Raw genomic sequence first — 12,944 nt, 5'->3', positions numbered from 1 at the left:
ATACATCATACACAGACGTCGTATAAAAAACATAAATATCGTAAAAATTAATAATAATGATGATTTTTTGAGCAAAAATTAATATTCATATTAATATTTTCGTAGAAAAGTGATCTAGAAATAACTGGTTTTAATAAATTATATAAAAAAGAGAAAGAATTTAAAGTTCTCATTGAAAAATTTTAAAGCCTTGGTAAATTAAGATATCTAAAGTATAGAATTTAAATGCTAATTTTCAAAAATAAGTCACTGTATAAAATAAAGTTAACTAAAAAATTTGCTTATCGCATTTTAAGAAACTAAAATTGTCAAATTTTTATAAAAAAATCTAACTTAATTTTAATTTACGAAATTTTAAAAAAAATTATTATTTTTTTTTAAAAGAAGAAAAAAAATTGAAATTCATTAAAAATTAATATTTAATTTATGTTTGTTTATTTAACTATTTTTAATTTAATATACTTTTACAAAAAAAAATATTCAAAAAATGGAAATGAATTAAAAATTAAATAAAAATAAAATTAAATCATACCTGATTTTGAAATCAATAGAAATTTTGCTGAATTTTGAGAGTTTATAATTTTTAGTTTACTTTAAAAAAAATGTTAATTTAATAAGTTTAAATAAAGGAAATAATTGTAATTAAATTAAAATAAATATTTATTTTATTTTTTTTTTATTTTAAATTATTTTAATAATTTAATATTAATATTAATAATATTTAATAATTAGGTATTTAATATTTCATTAATAAATTTGTGCAAAAAAAATATTTTTCAATGTTTTATGAATTTTCTCAAATTTAAACAAAAAGTGGTAAAAACAAACACTTTGATTAAAATAAAAGATTTTTGTGTTTAAAAATAATTTTTTAAAAATTTTCAATAAATTTCAATTTTTCCAAAGCTTGAATTTTTGCTTGAAAAGCCTGAAGTCAGGCTTGAAGCTCGAGCCTTTGATCATCGAGCTTTTCGAGCTTCAAGCCTTCAAATTTTTTAGATAAATAATAGTTTAAAATTTATTGTAATAATGTATATTTTTATTTATTTAAATGAATTATTAATTAAATTTAAAATTAAATTTAATTATTAATTTAATTAAAATTTAATTTAATTTAATTTATTTAATTTAATTTTATTTATTTTTTTTTTTAAATTTTTAAATTAATTAAATTTTAGTTAAGTAATTTTAATTTTTTTTTTCGATATCTGACTGAATTTTTTTAAATTTTCAAATTTAAAAAAAAATAATTTTTAAAAAAGTAATTTTCTTCAATAATTCTTTAAGAAAAAATTTTAAAAATAATTTAAAACTTTTTAAAATTTAAAATTTTAAAAATTAAATTAAAATCCAATTTTCACAAATTCGCTCACACACTAATTTCAATACGAAAATTTTAATTAATTTTAACTTTTAGCTGTCAAAATTTAATTTAATAACTTATAGACTTTAAATAATTTTCCTGCCACAAACTTCGATCGGACAAACTTTGCTCACCTTTAACAGCACCGAGAGAAAGAGTCACGTTACTTTTAGTTCACGCTTCCCCAATCAAAGTGGATAAGCAAACAAATCTCCATCCATGTAACAAGACTTAAGATCAAAGGCATAAAATGACATACTTTAAATTGTTTTAAGTTGCTCCTGTGTGTGTCTGCTGTCTCCACTGTAACATAATCTAAGGAAGTCTGCCGTTTGTCTTAAAGTTCATAAAAAGAGCATTACAAGACTCCGCACACAAAGAATGTCATTTATTATGCAAGTTGTTTGCATTTATATAAAACACCTTTCATCATCATCAACATCACTTCGTCTTATGCTGATGACGATGACGACGACTACACAACACGACAACGACATCAACGAGATGAAAGATGCAAGGCAAGTGTGTGTCGTAGCCCAGCATTGCCATGTTTATAAATTATGACATGCGAGTTGAGGATTATTAAGTAAGGCACTTTGCGTACAATGAACTGATGAAATGAAACAAGTGTCTAGGGCACTTTTGACCGACACTCACCCATCTAAGGAAATCCTTTTCCTCCTTCGCACTCACACGTCAAAGAGCAGTTAACACATCATAATTTTCCGGGACATTTTCTGCGACGACAAAAAAAATTCATAACATCATGACACACATAAAACAAAAGCATTTACATTTAATGAGGAACAACATTAATGATGACAAGAAAAAAAACACGGGGAGAAAAAGACACACAAGATACTTAAAAAAAAAGCAACCGGAGCAACAAAGCACATCATCATTAACAGTGTTATAAAAAATGTCGCCTCTTTTGTACTTTTTATGCCTGCCTTATGATTACTACGACGATTTTGTCGTCATTATTCGTGTGTACTTGCATTCTGTGGCGAAATAAATGAGCATCAAATATGTACATAAAACAAACAACTTGACAAAAAGTCGACGAAGACCCAAAAAGAGACATATTGCGGTGTGAGAATAAATAAAGAGACCTATAATAAATGTTTTGATAGTACTCCAGCTGAACTCTTACTTCTAGTTCTAGTAGTAAATAACACTCATACACAAAAAAACATAAAAAAGACAAAAGGAGCGTACCTACACGTAAATATGCGATGCAAGTCCTTTTAAAGAACAGAGGGAAGTAAAAGTGTTTGCTTTGAACCACAGTCTATTCATCATTATAATTATTATCATACACAAGGTCTTTTGTCTGCGAGTGTGGGACCGAAAAGGAAAGTTTTTGTAGGGAAGTCTTTTGATTTGAAGGTTTTTTTGGTGTTTTAAATAGTATGAAAAGGTGAAAGGTGACACCCTAAGATATTTAAATCGAAAACCAACAAAATCAAAAAAGGTACAAATTTTTGTGTGAATCTCAACCTGTAAACATGTGTAGAAATTTGTGAGACAGGTTGTCTAACTATGTCATGAAAAAAAAGAATTTTAAACAGGACATGTGATGAAAACGAAAATAAGAATGGAAAAAATATCTTGAGCGTATTTTAATTTATTTTTCTTCTTCAAAAATTTTAAATTTTTTTACAAATAATTTTTTTTTAGAATTAAATATTTGAAAATTGTTATTAATTTTAATTAATTAATGTATGGAATATTTTTTTCAAATAAAGCAAATAAAATTTTTAATTAAAAAAATTTTTTTTTTGAATTTTTTCAACCAAAAATTTTAATATTTTGAAAAAAAAAATCAGTACAGAAATAATTTTAAAAATTTTAATTATTTTATTTTTATTATTTTTATTCATTTTTTTATTTTTAAATTTTAAAAATTTTATTAAAATTAATTTTTGATTGAACGAAAGAATTCCTCACATTTTTTTAAATTGTAAATTTTTTTGTTTTAATTAAAAAAAAAAAATAATAAATTAGATGAATTCAAAAAAAAAATCAACAAAAATAATTTAAATAAATTTTCATTAAATTAAATAAAGTTTTTTTTCTACAAAAATTTTTTGGTAAAAATTAATTTGAATTTTTTAATTATTATTTACCATTTTTTTTTTTTGTTAATTTTTTTTTTTTTTTTTTGTTAAATTTTTTTTTCAAAATATAAAAAAAATATTTTATTAAAATTAAATATATTTTATAAATTATAAACAAATTTAAAAAATTATTATAAATTAATTAATATAAAAATAATTCACTAATTTTTATTAAATAAATTTCTTGGTAAGTTAAATAAATTTTTTTCTCGCGAGAAAAAATAATTTTTGATAAAAAATCTTTTAAAAATGTTAAATATTTCTAATTTTTTTTAGTCAAAATTATTTAACTCAACGACATTCCTTATTTTTTCTGTTCCAGCTACTGTGTGGCATTTAATACAAGAACCACTAGAAGGACGAGAAAAAAAAGAGATTTAATCACAAAAGAGAACAATGAATGACATAAAAATATGTTAAAGTGCGTACTTGTCGTACCTACAACAACAACAAGGTACATAAGGGCGCTACAAATTATCCTCTTCTGCTACAGCGGCGCGTACAAAACGGAAATATTTTAACTTGAACAGGAAATAAAAGGAAGGGAAAGTCCTTTACAACACGACCATTTATTAGATGAAAGCAAGTATGAAAGAGAATTTTAGCACTAAGGAAAATTTTGTTTGTCGAGCCAATTGTAAAGCGTGGGAAGCTTCCGTTTTGTCATTGTTAGACCTTTGCAAAAAAATAAAAAAAAATCCGTTAAAAATAGAACAAAATGGACTTATGAAATATTTCTTTGTTTTGCACTTCTTTGTTAATTTTTTGTTAACCGAAAAAAAAATTACGCGTAAAATTCTTCTACACATCGATTTGCGCAAAAGAATTGTCATGCGGCTAAATTTGCAAATTGAATACGAAGGTCACGTGTTTATATGAGTCATTTTGCTGACACAACTTAATTAATTGCACAGCGCTCTAATGGCGTTAGAACCGTTGTTTGCATGGGAATGAGTTGAAACAATGTTGATTTGAATCAATCCAATTATGTAATGTCGTCGTTGCTCTGTGGATGTGCGAAAAATTGTACAATTCAAGGTAAACAAAAAAATGAGTGTAGAATTAATGACTTTGTGACCCAATTGCACTTTAAAAATCATACAAAAATGACAAATTATGACGAAATTATTGCAGGAGGTCTCCCGCTAATTAATTTATTGATAATTAATTGAATTAAAATAATAATTTACTTGACGAAGTAACACGTTCGAGTCGAAGAAATGTGTAAACATGCGATAAGACAGACAACTGAAATGAAGTTGTCGAACATGCATAACGTAATTAATCAGCCAATTAGTAAACATTCATATTTTGTGGCAACTGCACACGCTGCATCTACGGAATTATCACAAATCAATGACACACAATTACAACTCAATCAATCAATTAAAATAATTATTGTTGTAAGACGCGCGCGATGTGAGACAACATGCCAGATATTCAGATTTATTCTTTTCATTAAAATAACATGCGAAGAGAGATACAGCGAGAATGAGAAGAAATTTGACCTTTCGTGGTGACCGAACACTTGTGAATGCTTGTAAACACTTGTATTTATCATTTTTATTGATTTATGGATGAAGTGTCTTGCAAAAATTGACCTTTCTGCTGTTTTTTATGAAGATGGTGATGTCGTTCGATGACATTTGTTTGAATAATTTTTATGAGTAGAATGGATTCGAAGAATGTTGTTGCGATGACAGTATTTATTATCGTAAGATAAGATTTTATAAATTATGGCTTATGTGTAGAAATTTGACCTGTAGAAGTAAGTTGCAATTTTTTTAATGTTTAAATTAAAATTTTACTCATCTTAGAGATTTGTAGGAATAAAAAAATTAAATTTAAATGATTTTTAAAGGGATTTAAATATTTTTTATGCTGTTTTATTCGTTTAAAAAATGAAAACAAAATGTTCAAAGCTTTTCTAACAAAAATAAAAATCTTGTTCAAATTAATTTCATGCAAAAATCAATTAAAAACATTTTTTCAAGAAATTATTTATTTTTATAAATGTATATTAATTATTATCTATTTTTAAATAAAATATTTGTAAAGCTATTTTATTTATTTTTTTTTTTAAATACCATAAAATTACAAAAATACTTCATATTGTAGAGCATTCAAAAATTTTATGTAAAAAAATAAAAATTCATAAAATTATTTATTTTAATTTATTAAAAATTATTAATTTATTAAATTAATTTTAAATCATTTAAAATTTTAAAACTTCGATAAAAATAAATAAAAAATTAAAAATTAAATAAAAAAAAAATTAAAAAAATAAATCTTTTAAAAATACGTTAATATATTTCGTTAAATGTCGGACAAAAATTAAATTAAAAATTATTTATTAATTAAAAATCATAATTATTTTTATTTAAAATAATCAAAGAATTATAAAAACCTACTTTCATAAATATTTTTCAAAATTTTAATTTATATTTTATTTTTTTATATTTAATTTGAAAAAAGTATTTTTAATATTTAAAAAAAATTAAAAAAAAAACGAAAAATTTAGAACTTCATATGAGTATGAAAAATATATTTATCATAAAATATTGCCAAAAAAACTACTTAATGACCCATTTTTTATTTTTTAATCCAGAACTTCTCCAAAATTCCTCCACAGAGCAAAAATCTCCAAGACAAACATTCACACTTCCATTATTTTTATTAGATTTTCCTGCAAGCCATACGCTCTGATTTATTCAACTCGACACTTACACCCCGCTCTACACATGCTTTGGCACAAATGAACAGAAAAAAAACTCAAACACATGAACTTGTTATTTAACTTTATTATTTTAAACTGCTGAATCCTCTTGAATTGTAAAATTGCATGCAAGTCTCGTGCACGGTTCGCATCGCACTCGACAACATCCTACCTCATAAAAAGCATTTCACAAACCCTAAAATTTTATTTAACACATCTCTCAGATCTCTCCCACACACAAACTCACACACACGCCACTACTAACATAATCATTATTTTTCTAATTTAGTAAAATTATCACGTTGCTTCTCATTCGTTCATTACACTTTTGTTGGATGTGCGAAGCACTCTTGTGTTTCTCTAAAACTGTAATAATAATTGTTAGACAAAAGGAATTTAATTATCATGTTGTTGTTGTCGTCGTCGTCGTACTCGAAGAGGCATTGTGTCGTCTCATCGCAAAATCTATCCTCCTTCTATTTGTCTTTGTGATGTGCACTACTTGAAAATTCAGTCCAATATAAAATATATATTTTTTATTTTCCATTTTATATAAAAAGGCATTATTTTTATTGTTATCTCCGTGCTGGTGGACTCCTCGATGGATAGTAAAGTTTGATTCTATCTTTGCGGAGCAACAAAAAACTGCAATGTCTGCTGGATGATGATGCCGTAGGTACAACGAGAGGACGAGCACTCTGCTTTATGAATACAAATGTGGAAAAATAAAAACTTTTTTTTTCTTGCCTTGTATTAAAATAATAATAATACAATTGTTGGATGTGCTTCACTTTAGACATTAGATTAAAATTAAATTAACATGTTTGTTTTATTTTATATCAATGGCTTAGGTTCTGGTTGCAGAAGCAGATTATCTGCTTACGAACATGAAAAGTGATTTCTGGGAACCCGATAATCGTTCGTACATTTTACTCTTTTTTTTACGAGTTTGTAGCGTGCGGCACTTTTACAACCCGCGTTCAGTTATCAGAACATAAAGAGGGTGGCAATTATCGTTGCTTGAGTACAACAAAAAATGGTAAGACCATCATTATTAATGAATTGTTTTTTTTTATTTCAAGGTAGTTGCAAAAAAACGTGTTCCACGAATGTATGCAAAATAACCTATTTATCATGTAATTATTTTTTTGAGTTTTTTTATTCACTTAGGCAGATACAATTTTATAAAAATATTCATATATTTTACTAAAATTTAATTTAAAAATCCTTTAATTTTAAAAATTTATAAAATCAATAAAATTTAAAAAATTTTAATTAAAAAAATAAAAAAAATAAATAAATATTTTAAAAATGAATCAATGAACCTTGAATAAAATTAATTTAATTTTCAATTTATTAAAGATTAAATTTTAATTAATTTTATTTAATTCAATATTCTTATTTTAATCAAATACTTTAATTAAATATTTTATTATTTAAATTAATTATAATTTTTTAACTAATTATAATTAATTATTAGTTTTTTTCAATATTGAAAATTATTTGAAGTTTATTATTTTTTTAATTATTTAATGAATTTTAATTAAAAAAAAATAATTATTAATTGAAATTAATTTAAAAAAATAATAATTTAATGTAATTATTTTAATCAAATATTTTTTGTGTTTTTTATTATTTTTTTAATAAAATTTTTAATTTTATATATTAAATTAAAAAAAAATTAATTAATTTAAAAAAATGAATCAACAAAAATTTAATAAAATTAATTTAATTTTCAATTAATTAAATTAAATCTTTATTTATTTTTAAAATTAATTTATTAAATTTTAATTAATTTGATTTAATTCAATGTATTTATTTTAATATTTAAATTAATTTTAATATTTAATAAAATTATAAAAAACTTATAAAATTAATTTAATTTATTTTATTTAAATTTTAATTTAATTAAATTTAATTTTATATATTAAATTTAAAGAAAATTAATTTTTGTTTTCAACTAAATTAATTAATATTTAAAAAATTCTTTTTTTTAAACATTTCAATACCTAACTTTAATTTTTTTTTTTATTTATTAATTTTTTTAATTTTTTTTATTTTTTCTTAAAACAAGAAATTTTAACAATGAAAAATTCCTTATTGGCAAATTAAACTTTTCTTGTAAGTTGTAACATGAAACATTTTTCCTAATTGTCCTACCTTCACTTACTAAGTAATACCATAGGACACGTAAAAAGTAAAATTAATAAAAACAACACACAGGAAGTTATTGCTTTAACTTCATTCACCCCCTTTTTTTACAAACAACTAGATCTAAACTATTTGATATAATTTTAGCTTGTAATTTTCGCGAACACTGAACATAAAAATGGTGTGGCCACGAGTAAAATTATAAGCCAAAAGGGAATTTGCGCACGTTTTGACACCACAATTCAGGCTCTCATGTGGCTCACGTCATTTTTAAACGAAAATGACATAAAAACTCCCACCTGCTTTCTGAATGTCTCTCGTCGAAAAAAAATTGCACATGCAATCTCTTAGTGATAATGTCTTGTTATAAAACGACGACGACGACGAAAAAAACCGTTATAAATCAAAAGATTTCTTTTTATGTCTCTTATTATTCATTTCTCTGCCATTTATGCAATTTTTCTAGTTCAATCATAAAAAAATCGAAACGAAACGACAAGAAACACAAAAAAAATCTTATATTTATATTTAATCGGATTGATTTAAGGCTCTTATTTTATTTGTATGTCCGAATGTTTATCGTGGAACATAACGTCCACCTTTGCAGCGACGTCCATTTATGAATAAAAAAAAAGTTCAACGAATGTCATGTAAAAAGAGAAAGAGAACGAAAAAAAATGTATATCGAAGACTATCATAACTATTATTATTATTGGACTAGAAGAAGAGCCAATAATAATAATAATCTGTTCATATCTTCTGCAACGTTCGTACGTATGTTCGACACTAGATTGCTCTAGATGATGAATGATAAGTCAATTTATATTTACTTTGTTTAAAGAAAAAAGGATCGGAGAGCGGATTGTTGGCTAGTTGCTCTTCTCTAGCCGACGTAGAAAGGTTAAATAAATGCTCAATGATCGATAAATTGTCAGTCATTTGTCTGGATTTTGGTCAAATTAGGTGAAATTTATTGATTATGGATGGCGTTTATGTCATATTTATGTGTCTCGGAGATTATTTGGTGGGTGGTAAGGTTATCGCGTGTACGGTTCTTGGAAAGGGGTTCTTGTGGGAGTAAGACGCGCCAAGTTACTTATTAATCGATTTAGTTTCGCTTGTAATGGAAATTCCCTTTTTTAATTGATGTTGATTCCAATTGCAGAACTTGTTACAATTTAAATGCGGATTTACGAGTGTAAAAATTACATGTGTTTCATATTCAAAAGTTTTGAGATTTTTTTTTAATTTTAATTTTTTTTATTTATTTTCAATGAATTATAAAATTTATTAATAAATTTCATTAATTATTTTGGGCGAGAAAAAAAAATTTATTATGATTTTTTTAATTTAAAGAAAATTTTACTTTTTTATTTTTAAATAATTTTTAATTTTTTTATAAATAAAATTTTATAATTCAATATTTAAAAAATAATTTTAATTTTGTAAAATGAATTAAAAATAAAATTTTTTTTTGAATTTTTTTATCTTAAAAATAATAATAATTAAAAAAATTAAAAAAATAATGAAAATAATTAAAAAATCTTTTAATAAAAAAAATAATTAATTAATTAATAAAAAAATAATTCAAATTATATATTTTAATTTTAGATTAAAAATTTAAATTTTTAAAATTTTTCTTTAAAAAAAAAATTAAAAATTAATTAAAAAAAATAAAAATTTTAATTTAAAATAAATTTAATTATTTTTAGTTTAAAACAAGTTTTGAATTTAAAAAAAAATTAAATTAATTAATTAAAAATTAATTTAAAAAAAATTTAAAAATCTTAATTAATTCTACATTTCGCGTTTAATTAATAACTTTAATTTAGTTAAAAACATCGTCTTGAAAAATATCAATTTCAATAAAAATATAAAGAAAAATTTAAATTAAATATCTTATTTAAAATTAAATTTACTGAAAATTTATTAAATTAAGTAAAATAATTCAAAAATTATTGAAATATATTTTATTTAAATTTTTACCTTTTTTAAATTAATTAATATTTTTAAAAAATAATTTTTTACAAAAAAAATTAATTTTTAATCCAAACTTTTTAAAAACTCGAATTTTAATAATCACAACAATGTATTATTTGATTTTCCCGTAAATAATCTACCTAGCCAAATTAATTTCAACAACAAAGAATTAAAACCACATATTACCATACACTCTCCTACCACGCAAACTGTATCAACAAACCTCGAAAAAAACAAACATTTTATTTAATTTTTGCCCTTTAATTTTACATCAATTTGAGGAATCACAATACAAAGTAACGTGCACCAACGCACCACACAGTGGCGGTGTAAAATAAATTAAATTTTCCAATAATAATTAAGAGCAACCATATTACATCACCATACGTTCTCATTATTACATCATGCCGCAGTCACACATCAAACAAACAACTGTCGCGCGCGACATCGTCGTCAAACAAAACAAAATTCCACCGCGAAAACCAAAAATCGAATAAAATTTTCATCGAAAGGGAAAATTACACTGCCGTCCCAATTTTGCGTTTAATTTTGACACACATTACATTCGATTGCCTCTTATGGTAATTAATGTTACTTTTTGGTGAAATCATATGACACATGACGTCATGTTTTAAAATTTACGTCGTAAATTGAATTTTTGATTCTCATTCAAGTAAATCTACCACACACACACACGAAAAAAGAAGAACACTTGTCATGAGTCAGTCTGTTTTTGTGGATATAAATTGTGCCTACTCGTAGCTAGAAGGAATACACAGACAGACAGATGATGAGTCTTTGTTATTTCCATGAGTTTACTCTCTCTCACTTTTCAACTACTACCACTAGATTCAAAACTGAGCAAAATTTGACAGCTAAGAATTTTTCCTTTTTTTTGTGTTTAGAGATTTTTTTTCTAAAAAAAATGAAATTTCTTACCTTTTTCAGCAGCAACAGCATTAATTTGATGTTAAAGACGTCAAAACCGGGTAAATTGCCAAAATAACAAAAACAAGACTTTTGAATGAAATTTTGAGAGACTTTGTTTGTCACACTTGCACGACCATGAGCTGCATGTACACACACACGAGTATTCCGTACACGAGAATAAAAGAAAAGGAAATTTTTTCCGCACACTGTTTATATTTTGCTAATAACTGAATTTATGCATGGATGACACACTGCAGACCGTGGCACTGTCTCGTCAACGGATTAACTCGGCAATAAATCGAATAATAAAACATTTAAAGCGGAGCACAATTATAGCAGGCAATTTAACAGAGCAGAGCAAAAAGGTTAGCGTAATTTTATGGACAAAAATTCCTCTTTTACTATTTCTCGTGGCTCGCGTGCACGACGACGTGTATCCAGAATAGAACAACGATGTACGGGCGAAACAGCTGTGATATACAAACAAGAGCGGACGGCCATGTGCGTCAATACTTTTGCCGTACAGCTGCGTGGTTGTGAGAGCGAAAAGTGTCAAAATTTCTGTGTTGTTCGGTAGCTGTTTCAATGGAAACCAAGCTAGTTTTACTCTTTCATGCGAGATGCGCAACGGGCCAAAAGAACGATGCGCGACAATTGCACAAAGGAATGCGGTACTAGAAGAACGGCTTTTTGTTGCAACTGTCAAAAAAAATTTTTTAAATATTTTTTTCTAAATTTTTGTTAAAAAAAATATTTAGAATTTTTTTTTCATTTTTTTTTTAATTTAGAAAAAAAAATATTTTTTTAATTTATTTCCATTTAAATTTTTAGTCAAAACACATGAGAATAATATCGTACATGAGCACCACTACCATCAAAAATAAACACTCGATCTCGAAAAGGGGGGATTTCTATTGCTTTGTTGGACAGAGATAGCAAATAGAAACGTGCTCCCCTCCCGCCATCCACACACACAAAATGAACTCCACAACTTTTACCACATAGACACACACAAATCTTCGACTTTCTTCGGAGTTTCTTCCATACATGCCAATAGGTAAATATACATCTTGATGATTCGCGTGTACAACATTATTCACTTGCCGCATTCATTTATTGTGTCAAACCAATTAACCGCACTAATTTTTTGGGAAGAAGAAGAAGAAGCACTCGGTACTTGCTCAATTGTGCTCATTGTTTGAACGTAATAGTAGATGGATAGATAGATAGAGCGAAATGGCAAAAAACGGAAATTTCTCCATCGTATGGAAAATGACAAAATGAGGATGAAATGAAATGAATTAATTGTGTTATTATTCTGAAATAAAATTAAATGATTAATTAAAAAGCAAAGGTGTTAAACTTAATGACAGGCTTAAAATGGATGAATTGCCGAGTTGGTTGGTTTTGTTGCTTTTTTCGGTACGAGGTAATTGTGAAGGTATCATGTTGGCTTGAGTTTTAACGTTTGATGATGTAATTGGGAATTGCGGAAGTTTTGGTGAACTTGATGATCGTGAGTTGGTGGCTTATGAGAAATGTTCCAAAAAATTATTATTCTTTTTTGTTTCTTTTTTATTTGTTTGAAAACAATTTTTTATATTTTTAGTGTTTCAAAAATATAAAAAAAATTACTTGGAAATTATACAAAAAAGAATTTAAGTTATAATTGAAATTTTAAATT

The 12,944-nt window shown here is 24.9% G+C and overlaps 1 protein-coding gene across 1 annotated transcript in view; it reads right to left on the bottom strand.

The window, feature by feature from the left end:
* The window catches only part of LOC134827305 (mucin-5AC), a 213,444-nt gene extending 201,869 nt beyond the window's left edge, over positions 1-11,575 (bottom strand). The window contains exon 1 of the mRNA XM_063839896.1: positions 11,270-11,575. The gene's annotated coding sequence lies outside the window, so the exon portion shown is untranslated. The remainder of the gene's footprint in view (positions 1-11,269) is intronic.
* Positions 11,576-12,944: the final 1,369 nt, after the last annotated feature.

Source organism: Culicoides brevitarsis, chromosome 1 (genome assembly GCF_036172545.1).
Source record: "Culicoides brevitarsis isolate CSIRO-B50_1 chromosome 1, AGI_CSIRO_Cbre_v1, whole genome shotgun sequence".
NCBI lineage: Eukaryota > Metazoa > Arthropoda > Insecta > Diptera > Ceratopogonidae > Culicoides > Culicoides brevitarsis.
This window is presented reverse-complemented; position numbering and strand designations above follow the sequence as displayed.